General features: G+C 37.6%; 1 protein-coding gene across 26 annotated transcripts in view; it reads right to left on the bottom strand.

The window, feature by feature from the left end:
- The window catches only part of Trol (terribly reduced optic lobes), a 229,416-nt gene that overhangs the window by 192,140 nt on the left and 17,023 nt on the right, over positions 1 to 20,253 (bottom strand). Inside the window, exon 1 of one of the 26 annotated variants that reach the window (XM_076324624.1) lies at positions 10,750 to 10,876. The exons of the other annotated variants lie outside the window; for them this stretch is intronic. The gene's annotated coding sequence lies outside the window, so the exon portion shown is untranslated. Of the gene's footprint in view, positions 1 to 10,749; positions 10,877 to 20,253 lie in introns of those variants that run through there. 26 annotated transcript variants of the gene reach the window in all.

The raw sequence follows: 20,253 nt of genomic DNA, 5'->3' as shown, positions 1-20,253 counted from the left end.
CAACGAATAATCAAAGAGAGACGTTCTAATAGCAGAAGGATAAGTTATAAGAATGTAGATAATAAGAATAGAGACAGATAATAGAGTTCTAAGTAGTAGAAGCATAGAAATATTCGAATAGCCAAAGGATCACGAATCTGTGACGACAGGGTAGGTAGCCAGGGATTGTACCTATGTGACATTGGTGTTTATTTAAAACGAGACATCTTGTGTATAACTGTTTCAATTTCAACGAAATTGAAATTAACCCTTTGCACTCGAAGCCTTTTTTATTTGGACTTACCAACAACTCAATTTGATGTAGTATACATAAACAGCTTGAAAACCATTCATAAAGGTGCTTTTAGTAATTGTAGTTACACTGCAAGACATTGATCCACATTAGTAATCAAACTACTAAGTGGTAGACGTTAGTAATCAAACTACTAAGTAGTACACGTTAGTAATCAAACTACTAAGTGGTAGATGTTAGTAATCAAACTACTAAGTAGTATGTGTTGGTAATCGAGTTACGTATCTTAATGATAAAAATTGCTTGTGATGCTCTTAACGAAATAAAAAAAGCATACTCTCGAAGAAGTCCTTTCGACCAGTTTTGATCCAAGTACCGCCCAAAGACGATTCGATTTCGAAATTCGGGAACTATTTCGCCAAGTTTCGAGTCGTTTGTTCTATTTCGAGTCGGTGTGTCCTTTTCTTCGGTGACACCCTGTAGACACCGAGCTAAAGATAGAAACTGCAGAGAGAACAGCGAGTCCAGCAACTCGCGCCTTGTAATTCTTACCTCCTATTTAGCCAACAATTTCCCTGGCCACGATTTCAATCAATTTCGCGACTCAACGTGTACCCAACACCACGTTTCGAGCATTAGCGACGAATCGTCATCCTGATAATTAACTTCCAATCAAACGAGATTAACCCAATCCGAATCGAGCGTGCCCAGATTCGATAACGACAAAAATTACACCGATCTGATGCAATCTCTTTGGTCCGCGAAAACGATCGAAGTCGACGACCAAATCCCATCAATCGTCTCACGGAAACGTTAAATAATCGTTTCTATTTTTCTTTAATCTCTCGATTAGGATGCTTTCCATCAATTTCTCAACGTGTACAGGTAACGACCATATTCGTCGAATACGATCTATCAGAGTCATCGATTGAAAACAAATGTTTTCTCTTAAGTTCTTCAACCGCGGACCTTTCCATTGGACTTTTATCGAGGAACTGGAATTTTTTCACTATTTTTCACTATCCATTCTCAGTACCGAAAGTACGCAAAAATTACGAAATTTTAACCAACTTGTGCTTCAAAAGATTCAGTACGATTATCACAATCTTCTCTTCGTTAGTTATCGAGTTTCGAAGCTCGACTTTTATCGAGGAACTGTGATTCTTCTCTATTTCTCACTTTCCATTCTCATTCTAGAAACTATTTTCCCTACGGTAGCATTCATCACGGGAATCTCCATTCTCGATTACGCGAATCCGATAGAATTCTAACCAATTAGTGCTCGAAAAGATCAAGTACGTTCGAATTATCGGAATCTTTTCTTCGTTGGATATCAAATCTCGAATATCGTCCTTTTGTCCTACAAACTCTACATCCGTGGGAAAACGAGCTACCTCTAAACGTACATCTAAAACGTTACGAGTTTTTTCACGTGGTAATTTTTAATATCCAGTCGAAGGAAAAACCAGGCGCCAGACGTACAATCGATGCGCGCAAAAAATCGTTTAAACGCGAGCGTTTATTGTATCATCGTGTCGGGGATGCGGCCATCGAGCCTCGATACGTGGAAAAAAAATTTGCTCGGCGGAGATCGAATGCTCGGTAACTCGCGTAAATACACGGCTCTCGATTATTTCAAAGGGAATGTCGAGTTAAATGAGTTATCGCCCCGAGCATCCTGCGCGCGGCTAACAATTTACATATCTCTTTCTGAAGGAGCGCGCGGTTGCGCAACCACGACAATATCGTATCGATGGTCTCTATAGCGAGCTTGAAAATATATTTCACGATGTGTGGGTGGGTGAAAATCGGTCACCAACGAAGACGATCGATACCGATGGGAAAATACAACGAACGAGCCGGATCGAGCCGCGAGATGCCCGTTAATTATCGTTAATTCGAAACGAAATGAGCGCGACCGATAGAAAATGAGCGCGTTCCGAGCAATTACCACGGAAACTGTTAACAAGAAACGTCGGCCAGGGTTACGACCCCGGCCTTCTATCTCCGAATCGTGCTTTCAAAAAGAAACCATTCAATTACCAAGCACTGCGTCCAATTAATTGCCGCGAAATAAAAGATTCGGTGGTTGACCGTGGATTCGTCGCACTTACGCGAGCGATAATTGATAGTGATCCGAGAATGAAAAATAAATACCACGGTAGGATTTACTCATGAACAAGGCGACTTTTTCGTGGAAATTTAAGTCGAGGATTCTTTCGAAGTTCACCCGTTGCTTAATATCCGATAGTTAGCGCAACGAAGGAAACTGAACAATCGGATGTCTACTTTCTTGTTTGAAATGTGCATCGATGATGTTTATGGATTTCCACGTCGAAGTAAATGAAATGGTTTCCCCGTATGCTTGCGATATTGCATACTTTTTTTTTTTTTACATTTATTTCACTAATCACGCAAGAGGTCAACCACTGAATCGAAACCAGGTCAAGTAGTAGAATTTTCAATATCTCGGCAGGTGTCGACTGCTGAATTTTAATGTTCTCGCAGCAAAATTGACATAATTACGTATCGCGTGTCTGGTAAATTTTAATCTCGTATCTTGACACGTGGTTCGTCAAATTTCTTCGATCGTTCCGTAGGAAATAAAAAAGAAAACGTGTAACAATTTTTGCGACAATTCTCTTTTGTACAATCGCCGTATTGTATATTTATTCTATGTTATTGTTATATATCGTATGTTTATTGTGACAATTAAACTTTGGATTGCGGATGCAAATATTGAAACAGTATCTCTCGTCTATCACGTTCGACGATCGCTAAGTATAGTAGAGTCGTTGCATCATCGTGTAGCATGAAAATGGAAGTGTTATGACCTGCATCGAAGATGAATGAAAATGCATATGCAGTGTTACGTTGACAATTCGATGAATGTCGTAAGGTTTATTGTTAGAATGCTTCGCGATCTTTTACGATCAGTGCTGGTATTAAATTTATTGTTAGATATGAAGTAGGTGCCTACATTCTGTGGTTGTAATTCCGAGAAAAATGTAACCAATATTCAATACGATGAAACACGACACTGAATAACTAAAGTTAGTATTAAAATTTCATACCACGCTTGAACCTAAACTTAGTATCATTAATCAACAATTTAATAACGATATTAATAATAATACATACTGTACTATCAAGTATTGAATCCGGCATTAAATTTATTGGATTATTGGGAATAAAAGAGTTAAATTATTAACGAAACTCGCAATGTCTAAATATTTGCTAATGATAATATTTACTCGTCAAAATATGATTTAGGATATTTGACACATCTTTATCGATCATCGTAATACCATCGATTTATATACATACTGTACTAGCGACCAAGGGGGAGACCAGGCGTGGGTCCAAATTGACCCGTAATTTGACGTACGCACAAATATTTCGAACGAAAAGTTTATTGTTTTATCATACTTTTCTTAATTTCTAAGGAAAGCTGTATGGACAGTATATCTTAAGCAATAACATAAGTCTACCTAGATTCAAAAAAATCCAAATGAGAGTTAAAGAAATCAATCTTTCACCGATTGGTTCTTTGCGCCAGTGGTTTGGTTCATTTCTAATCGAAATAGAAGAGAATATAAACTATTGCACACGTAAAAGAATTGTAATTATTTTCCGAAGGAAAACAAGCGAGAATTATTTTTATATTCTTCACGTGTGCGACAAGTGTTCTCGAGTAACGCGATTGACTTTCGTAACTGTTTTTTCTTTACCAATGTATGCACACCACGTTTCTTTCAATCATAGATCATAAAAATTTATTTTAAAAGCTTCCTTCGAATAGTTTCGAAGATACCCACAGAGGGCTGAAAATTTGGAGGTTAATTTCAACCTCGAATTGTCACGGTTAAGAGAAAATAAGTTTCCATTACTTTTGGGTCGTTACGAATCTGCAAAATTTGGAGGTTAATTTCAGCCTCGACTTATCACAGTTAAAAAATAAGTTTCCATTACTTTTGGATCGTTACGAATCTGCGAAATTTGGAGGTTAATTTCAGCCTCGAATTATCACGGCTAAGAAAAAATAAGTTTCCATTATTTTTGGGGTCGTCACGAATCTGCAATATTTCGTGAAAATAGACAGTGTTCAGGATTGCTCTTGTTGGTACTGAACTCGTTACAAAACCGAATGTTTATCAACAGTGCATTCTCATCGCAAATTCGGGACTTAATATCGCGTAAACTCGTATCTCAAATTTGGTATCAAACTCGATATTTATATCTTGGGTCGTTTCTAAGCAACGGTATTTGCTCCAAAAATCCAACATCGAAGACGATGTGTTAAATAAAATTGACTATATGCGACACCGACTACCGTTGACAAACGCAACTATTTCCAATAAATGTTGCACAGTCATTTACATACGAGCGTGCAAGTGTTACTGGGTTAATAATTCACGGTGCGTCTTTGAATATCTTTTTACAACGAGCAAAACGTATCAACGTCAGATCTTGAAATAGATGCACAAATCAACATAACCGAGTCATCCAGTCTATGTTTTCTCTTAATTGCGTAAACATCGATACGCGACGCAAATAAGCGACTTATCATTAATCGTTCAGATATACACCCCTGCTCGAATCTCATAAGACACTTACTCATTTTGACAACTTTTTCGATTATACAATACGAATTATTGAAATTATTTGGCTCTACTCTCGCGTACACTTACGCACGTGTGTTCGATATTTGTTAAATACGACAAGAAAAATATTTTATCGTTCAAACGTTTTAAATTTGACTTCTGGAGCATTCTACAAAATGAATGAAACGATATCGAATCAAACAGTTACAAACAAGCTAACGAAGCATAGCACGAGCATAGCACACGAAGATGTGAAAGTTCATTTCTTTCTTTATATCCTTTACATGGAAATCTAAAAATTCATTTCTCTTTATATCCGTTACGTGTGTCGGTCATACTGCTTACAAACTTCTTGTACAAAATTTATCATTCTTTATTGTTCGTGCACTTCTTTCCCAGTCGATTTTTTCACACATTCGTCGTTTGAAAGTTCAAAGATCCGATTTCCTCGAGTTGATGCACAAAGTTTTGCGAATATGAAATTTTAATATAGAAATCGATACTTTTCCCAGACACGTGCTCGAATGTAACGTTATCACGGAAGTTGATTAGCATTCACGTTGATTACAAAATACAAGATCACGTTTACGTAACCAGGCACGAATACTTATCGTAAACTATTCGAAATACGAAACGTTCTATTCCAATCCTCGCGCTTTGATGCGTCGCCGCTAATGCGCGAGCAAATGCAAGCAAGTCAGACGCATCTAATTGGATGACCGCAAGGTTGATTTCTTGTTGAAACACTTAGCGCGTTTCGCATATTCAAAGCGACGCTTCGAGCGATCAGCGATGGCTACGAACGAAATTAAACCAGAAATTCGCTAAATCTAATAAAATCCAATGAAACTCGGAAAATTTTACCGATTTATTATTCAATGAGTTAAAATCAAATTAAGATCGTTAACAGACGAGTCGGGAAATACTTAAATATTACCTGTACGTTTACGATGGAAAATTTAGTGGTAAATATTAAATAATGAAATTAAATCAACGTCATTTGTTTTGTACATATAATCGATAACATACGAGGAATAATATTAATTAGAATTTCCAGATGTACAAAAAATATATCAACGTTTTAACTTTTAGGTCAGATTTTATAGCAAAAATGTGTGTAATTGAAACGTGTATTTAATTAAACGTTTTGAATCAATGCGTTGAATGCTTTACAGTAATAAAAGACAATTTTCATTGTTCCTACTATCGGAAAGGAAAGTATTGTAATCGACAAAAATTTTGAATTCGGTTTTTTCAATGAAGAAAAATACGTTTCATGTATGCCTGTAACATAATTGCGTTTTTAAACGACTGAATGAAATTGAATGAAACTTTATACATCTTTTAATTTCATACTTTGATCTCAAGACCTGATTAGGTTTTGAGCAAAATCGGTCAATGAATAATGAAGATTACCTCTTGTATCTTTCAGTTTTTTTTCTGATATTGTATATTGTATATACAAAATGTTTTTTTAATGTTTTAAATAAATTCCAAAAAGAATTAAATTTTGCATAAAAAAGTTAAGTAAACTCTATTCCCTCTAATGAACAAAAAATTAAACGAAATCTTGTGCACTGTATATTTAAACATTTATTTGGTCGGAAAGTATTGTAAAATATTCTATTAATATTTGGTGTGTACTTAATTTGCATAATACGTACATAGACACTAAAAATGGAAACATTAACGAGAGAAGAAAACATCGAAGGATAATCACAAATGTGAACCATGTTCACATCGAAACAAATGAAATTAGAATTCCTGTTATACACCATGGGACTAGATTCTATCACGTTAATTGGACAAGAAAGTGACAGTAATCGAATCGCAATACGGAAAATAGGTCAATACATGACTGTATCATGAGGCGGTAAGGTACAAATAGTAGCCGAAGTAAAAATTTAAGAAATAAAATAATTCTCATCGATGATAGAAATTTATTTTACATTCTCCAGTTGCGATTATGTAATTTAAATTACACCGTCGTATATTGACAACTTATTTGCACATTTTCACTTGGCCTCGAGCGAATATCGATAACGGTCCAGACAAAAATTCAAATAACGTCTCTTCAGTATCGAATATTGGACTATTTGTGGCAGACAAAATGTTTAAATACTATTCTTCTCGATGTCGAAGACTTTAGCATGAAACGTTAAATATTCCGAATAACTAACATATCTGGGTTCACTTGTGAACATTCAACCAGGAAGTGGTGTTTTCGTTTCAGAAATCAACTCTTTTCCTGGAACTGGAACCTCACCTCGCAATTACAAGACAGAGTCTTGAATTACCAATCATCGAACCTCTGATTATCTACAGCTAATAATCGACAGTGAAAATAAAAAAGGAATTGTTTTTCTATCCCCGATATCTCTGCAAGAATGTTACCAACGAATAGATTAGGTTTCTCCCATTAAAACAAGCCCAAACACGACCCCTTTTGAACCATTTTTGATCAAGCATTATTCAAACTTAATTTTCGGAATTTGAAAATGACTCGAATGACGTATTAATGACTCGAATGACGTAATTGAACATTGTCCGAATCAAAGCGTGTTTGGACTCATTTTCATCGGGAAAATTTTGCCAATTTATTGGTGATACTCTCGTGCAGTTAAAACAATATTGACAATGATAATAATTTCAACTTTTGAACGAAACAAAGTGGTGAAAATAACTTCGTGATCGCTTATACAGGGAGTACTATGCTAGAGTCGAAACGGATGATTTTCTACATACTTATTTTTGTAACGACAAATAAAAATGATAATTAATCAGACTTCGGGTCATTGCAGCGAGTCGTTTCGTAAGTAATGGAATTTTCTGCATCAGATCTGTAGTTCTAGTCTGATAAATTGCAATTTCATGGGATCAACGCGCGGTTAGATGAATTCACTCGATGTAAAAACGAGACCAGTCTACGCACGCAGCCTTCAATGTGGCCTGCATGGTTCATCGAATCTCAAAGGTTGAATTTATGGCCGCAGATAAGTAAGAATTATTGATACGGCGGCTCTTTTCGAAAGCAGACATTTCTGCGTAAACGTAGAGCCGTGCATCGTCCCCGAAAAGCTTATCGGGCAACCTATTGTCTCGAGGCGATCGATCTGGACGTTGCTCAACGGAGAATCGACAGGTAGTGATGGGTTTGAGAGGCGTTGTAGAAAGTAGTTCAATACTAGAACTACACCCTGTACATTGGTATACCTCTTTATAGCCATATAGGTGTATTATATACGGATACATATATTTATATAGGTATAGATGTATACTATATAACTTTAAACTATATACCTATTATTTATTTAAGTTCTCGAAATTTTTCAAAATCCCGATATATTAGAGACTTCGCATACTTTTAATATTCAACCCTCGAAATCTCTCATTTTTCGAACTTTCAAATTTTGTTGTAAATATGTTTCGATAACTTTTACAATTGTTGATATTTTTTATTAAAAAAGATTGTAATTACTCTCAGAATATGTATCATTCTGTGACAAAATAGCTGTATTAAAACCTACTACGGTTTCTTCGGAAAAAATAACTAAACAAGTGCTTTCTTTCGTTCCTAAGACCAGAAGAAGAACCTCTTAAAGGAGTTTCGTTCAATCGAAATTGAATTACTCTTAAAAACATACACACGGATTATTAAAAAGTCGTTGAACTGTATTTGTTTGTTCGATGTAATTCGCTCCTTTTCTAATCGAGTAACGAACTCGAGCAATAGATATTTCGTGCCAAGATGAATTAATATTTATGACCCCAGGTAGAACAAGATTCGTACAACGTGTGTAAACAAAATGGAAATAGAACAGCGACTGGTCCCTGATAAGCTCGTGTAATAAGTGACTCAATGCCGCACACCTCTTCTATATTGTTTCTCGAATTATATTTGCGATAAGAGTCATTCAAAGAAACGCTTTCGAACGAATCGAACTATAGCTACCGGCTACAATCCGTATCTCAAAACACTGTAGCGAGCTGATAAGTCAACGAATCGTAGGAATGCTGTTAGATTCGTTTCCCTAAACTCTGCATAGTTACAATTTTCAGAAATTATCATTTTAATACATTCCTACTCTACTCCGAGATGTCTGTGCTTTCATCGAAGACTAGAGTACTAAAACTCTTCTCGACCCTGTGACGTCCTACTCGTCAACTTGTTTATGGTACCTAATTGGAAAATACCAATCGAGATGATTTTGCAAGAGACCGTTCGTAATTGAGTAATTTTAAAAAGAAGTCAATTGAACGAGTCAAACTGACCCCTTTGGTAGTGTTAACACGAGTCAGATTGAACCCTCTGGCAGTGTTAACACGGGTCAAATTGATCCTTTCGATAGTTCTAGAGTTAACACGTGACAAGTGTTTGAAGACTTCTCTTCGAACCCGATACAAAGTCACGTATGTAACATCCTTCGAACGAGAGATACTAAAAATACTTCAATGATCGCATAGTCGCACTCAGGCCTATTTTATGGCCTAGAGAGTATCGCATTTTGTTAAAGAAACCAGTATATGCAGTCAGGTACTTGATGCTTTTTGTCTTTCACACGCAATGAGGCGTGAAAGTCATTTAGAAGTACTTGTGCAACACGGTGACGTGTTTGCGCGATAAGCAGTCGCCTCTTCGGAACAACCACTCTCTGATCCTAATCAGGCGCCATTCACGGTTTTGTTGGTCCTCGAGAATGAGCGACTTTAGGCGACGAAGCTAACGTTTCGTGAAATCGAGTCCTCTGACTGCGATCTACGACGAAATTGCGCGAAATGCTGAAACAGTCATCGAAATAACGACTCCTTTCTTTCTTCTGGTCGATATTTCGTATAAATCAATAACGAACATTTTTTAAATAGACAATAACCATTTTGGGGTTATTGTAGATCTTACAGAGAACCTGGTACATCTCTCTGTTCTGCTTACGATTGGTAATAACACGTAACTAATGAGAACAACAGAGGTAGACACTATTCTAACAACCTCGCTTGACACTAGAAATACCAAAGGGGTCAAATTGACCCGTGTTAAAACTACCAAAGGGTTAATTTGACTCGTGTTAACACTAAAACTATCTAAGGAGTCAAATTGACCCATGTTAAAACTACCAAGGGGTCAATTTGACCAGTGTTAACACTAAAACTACCTAAGGAGTCAAATTGACCCGTGTTAAAACTACCAAAGGGTCACTTTGACCCATGTTAACGCTAAAATTACCAAAAGAGACAATTTGACCCGTGTTAACATTACCAAAGGAGTCAATTTAACTTGTTTAAAACTTCTTTTTAAAACTACTCAATTATTAATAGTGTCTTTGCCTGCAACATTCATGGACAATTATTAAAATAGACAACTAATGGTACTTGTAAATTAATTTGCCCTTTCCCCGTCTACGAAGATAGGTACGTAGTCTGATACAAATAGTAATACGTTCACTATCGGTAGTTCTAATGTTAAACATTTGCACAAATTTGGACAAATCTGGTTTAAAACGATTTCTAACGAACGATGCTCTAGATATGGATTTTATTTTAAATAATTTACTCGTGCTCGAAATACATTAATCGCGAGAGATATAGTACTGTGCAAAAGTCTTGGACAACTTATCGAATGATGTTACATCATTACATCGCGAATGAAATTTGAATTAAATTATTATTCTCACTTTGTTATTATTGTTCGGTGGTATATCTTCGATCCAGTAATTATCTACATTTGGTAGATCTGAGAAATAAATATTTCGTGCGACTTCCTTTGGTCGTCGTTTAAAATTTTTCCACGATACTGAATATCAAGAATCACAGATTTTACGAGAGGATGAAAAAACGATTCGATGGTAAAACCAGTGTACTATTTTGATCGTAAGACACGCAAAAGTAGCACAAGTGTTCCTTATTTTGGTTACTCACCCCAAAGGAAAATTTCACGGGATGGATCTACACGGTGAAAATTGTCCGAAATGAAAATCCAGGCACTTGTTAACTACACAGAATCAACATTTATTCAACACGCGTTAAATAAAACGGGCGATCTCGGTTGTGGAAGAACCGCGTGACGAGGCGACTGTAAACTTACACCCGAGATACGCGAGATTATCAAAACTCGTTCGCGGTAAGCGACATTTCTTGCTGACGTTAGGTCACGCGAGTTTACCAAAACAGCCATTTCTGGATCCTTATCCGGAATTATCGATCGAATACAATCAACCGGATACAATGTTCGTTATTAATAATACTTTGTAATACGCCATAAAAACGGGATAATCGTGCGTTGTTATCGTTCGAAGTAGGACATTTTCACTCGAAACGAATAATGTAAAAATCGAAACAGAAACAAGAGGAAACTCTAGGGTGTACACGTTTTTCTTGCAAGGTGTCCCGTTTTCGTGAAAATAGACTTCGAAAATACGAAAAAGACTCGAAACGTTTTCGATTTATTTTATCGGACAATTTTGTTGTGTGTTGCGTGATCGAATGTAACGTATCTGTGTACAAAGCGGACCAAAAGTAGAACCATCGTTAAATCAATCGAATGGACGCGATAGTTTCCCAAAAGGCAATGACTTCTGGATTTTCGCCAGAAATACCTTACTCGAAAAACGCTAGAATAAATATTGTACCGGTAAGATACATATCTCTGCAGTAATATTAGCTATTTCGTATGGAGCTCGTGTTTTAAACGTGGTAAATCAAACAGCCAAGCTAGCTCGATGGAGGATCGTCTGGTGGGAGAAGGAGAACGAAGATAGTTTAATTTTACGTACAGTGAGTTTTATTCCAGTAACGTGAACGTTATCGTCGTTCTGAGAAACGTCGAGATCTCGTATTTTTTTTTTTTTTTCTTTCGCCAACTGCAAATCCGTCGAGAGAAAGAGAATCGCTCTAACCACTCGTTAGCGTATCGACATTGAACGTAAACGAGGTTCGTCCCTTTGATAAGAGTGTAAATCGATAATCAACCGGAAACAGTTCTTACGTTTTCCATAACATTTGTGTCATTTGTTTCGGACACAAGGGTCTCTCGTCTATTTATTTCTCAATTCGTTCATAGACTAAACTTTCCGTAACAGATAGTTCTGTTTCGTTTCTAAGAAGCGTTCCAATCTGAATGAGTCGTTACACCGTAAAGAACACGTATTTACAAAAACAATATTTATCGAAGTGTGTGAAATATTCACTTTCGATCGCTTTATCGCTACTCTTTTAGTTTACTTTTCCAGAAGAAAAGAATCGTATCGTAATCCAAAAACGTATCGAAGAAATTTGAAAATACACGTCTCAGGGTCTCGTGATAGTGTTGGGTAAAAAATAACTATTTTTTAACCTGCGTATATATATGCACATATATACGTTTGTTAACGCAATTGCGTTTAGACAGTTCGATGAATTTGAACAAAGTTTCGTATTTAGATTTTACATTCGTATCTCGAGACTTGATTCGATGTTGAGCAAAAACAATGATAGTCATCCTTTATGGTTTTCTTATTTTCTCGATGTATATTCCATCTTCGTAAAAATTCGGAAAAATCTTTTCGACTAGTCTTAAGGTAAAATGAATTCTACGTAAAAATGTTTCTTTCTTTCTATCTTCTCTAACATAAGAAAAACAATTGAAATCTTATTTTTTCCATACTCGAATCTCAACGTTGTGTACTCAAAGTATTGCTACATATTCATCTCTGTTAACTTTACGAGTATTCTCGTTGAATCGATCGATTCTTAAATATTAATTTCTATGTAAAGGCTAGTAAATAATACTTTGGAAACGTTCTGTAGAGGGAGTACACCACATTTTCCAGATTACTTTATCAGTGGACAACACCACCTCTTCCTTATCAGTCTCTCTAGGGTTGTATTTCACTCGATCGCAATACTTTTTCATAGAGTACGGTGGTCTAATTTTAATCGCCGATCTCTCGAAATTCGACACATCTGGCGATCCACTTTTTCACGATGACGCAAGACATTCCAAAAACTCGAAAAGAGTCTGCACACGCGAAACCGTGCACCCCATAAACACAGTCCAGTCATAAATTCGACGAAACACGGCCGGTTTCGACGAAACGAACGAGCCACCTCGGGTTTTTTTCTTTTTTTTTCTCGCGTCCAGCGATCTTGTTTAAAGCGAAGGCGATTTGTGTAGGTTCGGCCAACGAAAGATCCCATAAACTCCCTGAGCCTCGAGACGCTAATAAAGGCGCTAAAAACGTTTCATCGAGACGATAAAATGTTCCTGTCCCGTTGATCCTCGACGAGGAACTCACCGGAATGACATCCGTGCGAATCACGAACGAGGAGAATTCAACGCTCGATGGAGTTTACATACCTAGGCTGGTACGTAAATACAGAGACTTCCTAGACTTTTCGAACTCGTACTTATTTGTTCGCGAAGGAAAGAAAATGCTTGAAAAAGAAAAAGAAAAAAAAGAAATCCATTTGCACAAGTATTCGCAACGACAGATAATTGTGCCAGTTATTGAATAGTCGAGACTATTTTGAATTATTTATTTTACACTTTTTTACGAAGCAACTCGTTCCAGTTGCTGAATAGTCAAGATTATTTTAAATTATTCATCCTACACTTTTTTATGAAGCAACTCGTTCCAGTTGCTGAATAGTCAAGACTACCTTGAATTATTCATCCTACACTTTTTTACGAAGTAACTCGTGCTAGTTGTCAACTAATCAAGACCATTTTGAATTATTTACCCTACACTTTTGTAACTCGTGCCAGTTATCGAATAGTCGAGACCATTTTAAATTATTTGCCCTAGACTATTTTATAACTCGTGTTAGTTGTCAACTAGTCGAGACCATTTTGAATTATTTACCCTACACTTTTGTAACTATTATTTACCCTAGAGTTTTATAACTCGTGCTAGTTGTCAACTAGTCGAGACCATTTTGAATTATTTACCCTACACTTTTGTAACTCGTGCAACACTTGTAACTACACTTTTTTATAAACTAACTCGTGCAACACTTATTGAATAGTCGAGGCCATTTTGAACGATTCACCCCACACTTTTGTGTAAACTGACAGCGATGATACAGACAATGGAAGAAAATGAATCGATACAAGCGTATCGTTCGTTAACTGTCACGGATACACAATCTTGAAAATGGCTCGTCAATATTTTGACGATCGCGAAGTCCCTCGATCTTCTTAGGGAGAGACCGGTTGTCCACTTCGAAGATCGAATTTGTAGCCTCGATGCCTCTATAAAGGAACGCCATAGGTAAAGTAGTATATATTGTGCGCCATCCCGATGTATCGAAAGTTTCATCCGGAGCGAGATTATTGTTCGCGCGATATACAACACTTAAGCGTCCCGACCTGCGTATATTTTTCTGAAGGACATAAAAAAAAAAACGGACCAGACGTACAGCACCCAGGTAGAATTTTAGGTCCGAGCGTTTTCACGTTGCATTATTCAAGCCCTATGAATTCGAGATTCGTCCCGATCGAAGTCACGAGAGCTTAGCCCTTTCGAGATTGCTGTGACAAAATGCGTGCGTGCTAAGGAAGAAAATTCTTGGCAACAATAAGCGAGCGATCGCGGCAGTGAATCTGAAAAGAGGGTGCCTGTCTGCACCTGATCTCCGATTTAAGATGCACCTGCACCGTTCGAGTTTCCTTCCTCGTGTACAATATAAAGCAGCGGTTTTTAAAACGATTTTCTGAAACGAGAATTTTCGTCAAATAAGGTCGAACCTAGTGTACGAATAATGGGATTAATCCTGGTCCAGTTAAGATCTCATTTATATCCGACAACACCTTGAAATTTCTCGGAGGTACCAAGGTATGGTATAAAGTTTAACTACAGGGTGTCCCGATCATCACCGGTCGATTTGAATTTCGCGCTATTTCTAAAACGTCAAACCGATTAATCTGAAACTTGACATGTGTCGTCTAGACAGTTGGGACATTAATCGTGGAAAAGTACACGGTGAAAGAGCGCGTGAAAATTATTCAGGAATATTACGAATAATCGCGATTGTGCGAAGGGTCGTGAAAAATTTTGCGAAAAGATCGGTGGTCTGTAAAAAACGTCGAGGCGGCTATTTGGAAGATGTCTTATTCTATTGTTAACTCCCAAGTTTGTACTTTTAAATAAAAAAAGAATATCAAGATTACTCAAACCGTTTAAGTTTTATTCAAAAAGTAAATCGACCGGTGACGATTGGGACACCCTCTGTACGAAATAACAACAACGTGTAAACGTCGCTAATCGTCAAAACGTCGACGTAATAAATCCAGAAGAAGAAAACAATGAACACGATTAAATGGTGTATGTATCTCCGACCAGACCCAAACTAGGCTTACACAAGGCCCATCCATGACTCACGAGGGGAACGTCGTCGCTGATCCTCACCGATTTTAATGAAATTTGACAGGTTTATAGGTCCACGTCTACAACGATCGTAACTGAAGTTATAACCGTAGATGAGCAACCAGTTACGAAAAAAACAAGCGTAAAATTTTAGGACTAGAGGGTCTCAACCAATGGCAACTGCGACGCAATAGTATGTGTAGGAACTTGGATAAAATTTCACATAGAAGCAATTAAAATGTAAATGTATGTTACACCATGAGTATCTCGTGTGAAAATATTTCTCCTACATTTGTCACTATGCTACCATTGGTTAGGACTCCACAGAGTGTCCCAATCGATGATGATTGGGACACCCTCTATACTACTCGAGTATATCCGACTGCTATACGATATTTCGAACTTGACACTTATTTCTTTGTAACTGACTCTTCATCCACGGGTATGATTGTACACATGGGCCTATAAGCCTGCCAAATCTCGTTGAAGTCGTTAAGGGTCGGTCATAATCCCCTTCTGAGCCATGGATGGGTCTGGTGTAAGTCTAGTTTGGGTCTAAGACACACCATTCAACCGTATTCGTCATGGTTTTCTTCTTCTGTCAGATATCTATTATTAGCGACGATTTTACCGTGTTGTTGTTACATTTCAATTGACGTTAAACATTGTACAATAAATTGCCAGCTTTGAAAAATTCCAAGGTGTTTCCGATACGGTGTTTGGCAGTATTTGGTTCAATACTTGATTTCGTCTCTGTTGGTCGAATTCTTTGCGCTCGTACAGAATGTGATTTGTTGTATAATAATTTGTAACATTGTTCGTTTGTTGTGTATGAAGCTGCGCAGGAGAATATTTTGTTAAATACTGGAACACGTTTGGCAAACACGTTTTCGATAGGAAGGAAAAGTAACGCGTTTGGAGGTTGCCGACAAAGAAACTGGCCACACCAGGATGACCATGACGCGCATATGGTTTCCCAGAAGCTCTGGCAACGCTGCTTTGCAGTCGTTCGGTTCGCGGAGATAACGCCGGTACCGTGACAAGTGGTTAAATAAAGAGACGATGCGTAAGGTACGCTCTGTACGTGAGATTCGACAGCTCGAAACGATTCCGTGCCAGGAATGGCTAACTTCATCGAACGGCGTGCTCAGACAACACTGGTACCATTATACATTTGTTGGAATTTCTCCGTTTCCACCACCTTGTGGCCTGCACCGGAGGTATGTCTGGTCTACGTCTGAGAGGTAGATCCAAGTTAGGTTTCAGCTAACTTCTATCACCTTGTTAGTCCATAGTGAGTCGTACAGTGTCTAGGTCCAGGTTGAACTCGAATTAAATCGAAACCGATATCAACCACTTTGAAGTTCGTTGTTGAGTAGGACACGTTTGGTCTAGGTCCAAGTTAGATCCAAATTAGGTTCGAGCTAACTTCCATCACCTCAAGGTCTATAGTAGATCGTCCAGGTTTAGATCCAAGCTGAATCAAGACTAGAGGAAGGTTTGCGCTGACATCTATCACTTTTGGAATTGGAGCGAGTGGGTCTAACAATTTGGGGTTACGGTTAGATCAATTTGTTAAAATTCATTTGCTTTCGTCGTTTCGAGGTATGCGTCCAACTGAGCCAGATTCGATGTGTAGACGAAATGTAAAGTAAACTAACATCGAGTTGATGATATATGCAGGTTACAGAGCCAGTTGATTTATTGTTGCTCTGTATGGTGAATATGTTATTTAATATGTAGCAGTATTTTTCAATCGATATGAAATTCAACGGAAATTCCTGATTTCTAATCGTCGAGGAATGTGTTTCGAAATTTCGAAGGGAGCGTTTACCGGTCGGCCGGATAGAGCAATTTTAGGATCATCCGTGTACTTTTTCTTCGCTTACAGGTACAACTTATGCACAGATAAGTCCAATGGACCGCTCGTGCCCGTATCTGTTCACCTTTACTCCTCCCCTTTTCGTTCCAAGTACATCTCACGAGGGACACGCGATGTTGGAAACCAGTTTCATCCGCCCACGCGTTCCAGAACGCGACTATTCTGACGTCCCCTTTTCTTTCCCTCTTTCTCCGCGTTGTGACATCGAATCTTAATACCCGACCAGCCCGGAGATCTCTTTGTTCGTCTTTCTTTACGAGCGGGAGCGTAAGGACAGGAATAAACGTACGATCCGTGCCTCGTGGCGAGGAAACAATCGAGGTGTCGCGATTTGTCCACCGCCTCGATATAAGTAAATCTTCCGCGAACGATCGATCTTTCGTAACGAGGAAACACGGTACCGCGCTCGATTTCGACCCTTTCGTCGCATCGAAGATATTTATCGACAATTTCTCGGCAATAAGAATAATACAAATACAAAATGTTGGATTTTTTATCCAGCTCTGGCATCCAAGGATCGTTTGAAAGCTTCACTTTTCGCAGTTTAATATTGAAATATTGAAATACTTCCTGTACAAATGTAAAATCAAGCATCAGGCGTCTACGTTCAAGTATCGTTGAATTTAGACGATTTAAAATTTATAAATACTTATGATAATTGACAGAAATGGACCAATCTAAAACTCGAACAACTAAGCGTAGAAAACTATACTGTAAATATTCTCTAAACATTCAATGACTTTCCGAACAACCCAATATATTGTTAATAAGATATCAATGATGCGACGACCAATTTTACACCTCCTATTTTCGTCCTATTTCGAGCCATAGAATCTGACCTCGTTCCTACCACGAATTTTTGTCCATGGTACACACTGAACCAAGAATCTCGAAAACACACTTTCTATTCTATTAAAACCTCTTGCAGTACGGAAAAAACCTTGTTAATAAATACGGATAAATAGTGCGAGTAATTCGCTACACGTCGAGTCTCGTTCGTCTATTACTCAAATAATATTTTGTCCTTCTCTGAAATCTCGTACGGTGTCGATAGCTGAACAGAGTCGAACATTTTTGAAAGAGGACCTTTCTATCGTCGCTATTCCTGCACGAAGATCAACTTCGATACGAATCGTGCGAAAGAACGGCTCGAATCGAGTCGTAAGTCCGCGAGAAAACTCGAGAAACGAGAAGCAGCAACCAATGCGGAAACGAATCGATACGATGGGCTGGTGAAAAGGAGGCGAATGCGTTATTTACCAGTGCATGCGTACAGATGCACCAAAGCCTCGAGAGGATCCCACCTGTCCAGGCGTCGAAGTTACTTCATTCGTGGGTAACAGGTCGAGTAGGGTCGCGACGAAAATGGTCTCTCGTTTGCGCTGCACTGATTTCGATTGTCGCGAAAACATTCAAACGGAAACATCCGATCAACTGGTTTCGTTCTAATCGCGGAAATCCTGTAATAAATATGTATAACGTTCGGCAACTCGAAATACTCGAAAGTAGAGGATCGATATAACTCGATCCTCTGCAGACTCCGCGCGAAAGAACCAAGTTGAAAATATTGAAGAGAATTAACGAGAAATTCGAGCGGAACAATCGATACGAGTCGAACGAAAGCGATACCTCTTGAGAAAAATCGATCGAAAATGTAAAACACTTTTGCTATCGTTGAAAGCTTATGTAATATTTACAATTCTGATTTCTAGCTTCGATTACATATGGAAAAATTGCTCGAGATCATTACGGTTAAATATAATTGCCAAAAAGAGAGCTACATAATCATAGACGAAGTATTATATTATTTAAGTGTCGATAATACAATTGTTTACCTTCTGTAATTATCTATTCGAGCTAATTGACCAGCATCGCATATTGAAAAATCGTTCGATTCGATGTATTTTACATTTGAATTTTGTAAACTCATTCTAGTAAAGAAATACACTTTCTATTTCTATTAAATCCTCTTTTATTCGAATAGAATTTCATTCGTCTCTGATTATACGCGATACGTATCAGAATAATCGAACGAATAAATTTTCTCCCGATTAAATGACATATGTCAACACCACTGCCGAATCTGACGACAAAGGATATTGTTAAAATATTTCGTAGCTTTCTCAAGTCGATATTGACCCGAAATAATTCACAGTCCTAAATTTTACCCTAAAGTAATACTAACTATTGATCCCTCGAACGTACTGACGTTGGATTTTCGTGAAGACTGACTCGCTAAATAATAATCAAAATTGTTGGAGAGATAAATAATCTTGCGATCACCTAAAATCTTCGAGTTATTTTCACATCGAAACTAATATTTATCGAACACATAACCACCATTAGTTATTTATGCACACAGTTAATCGCTTTCGTCATCCACACGCCTTGAAAATCTTGAATACATTCCGCACTATCTGTTTAAAAAGATATTTGAAATCAATATTAAAGAGAACGAAATGGTGCATAAAAAATTTAAACAAATTTCTTCTCCATTGAAGTAAATCTTAAGGAGAATGAAATTGTACGTAACTAATTTAGTTAAACTTCTTCTCTGTTAAAGTAAATCTTAAGGAGAATTAAATCGTGCATAAAGAATTTAAATAAACTTCTCTATTGTAATAAATCTTAAGGAGAATTAAATCGTACGTAAAAAATTTAAAGAAACTTCTCTATTGAAGTAAATCTTCAAAAAAAAAATAAACTGTTTCTCTGTTTTTTTCTAAGAAAAAAAAGAATTGAAAATGAAATCTCGTTTAATACACACTTGTACCAGTTTTTCTCTTCACCGCAAAGTATTGCGACGCGTTCGTCTTTGATAATTTCTCTTGTGTATAAAATCGGTACAGACACGCAGAAAAATGGATCCTCTTTCGGTCAGTTTCCGTTATTTTATCGAACAAAAAGGTTAAAAGCGTATATAGCTCCAGACACGAGCGCTCTATGTACACGTATCTCGTCGGAGCGATTACGAAGACGAGTAACGTTAATAGCTCGACGAGGATTACGGGAAAAATCGATTAGAGAGGCCACTTCGATGAGTCGAATTGTTAACACACCGTTGCACCCCTTCTTCTGGTAATTCCAGGTAATTGAAAACGCAATATGAACCGAAACGATTCCACGTGAAGCTTTTTACACTGCTGTCCTTGTTAAATACCTTCAATGTTTCACGCTACGCAAAATCGTACTGCGAAG

Source organism: Ptiloglossa arizonensis, chromosome 12 (assembly GCF_051014685.1).
Source record: "Ptiloglossa arizonensis isolate GNS036 chromosome 12, iyPtiAriz1_principal, whole genome shotgun sequence".
NCBI lineage: Eukaryota > Metazoa > Arthropoda > Insecta > Hymenoptera > Colletidae > Ptiloglossa > Ptiloglossa arizonensis.
Note: the sequence above shows the minus strand (reverse complement) of the source record. Positions and strands in the feature narration are given on the sequence as shown.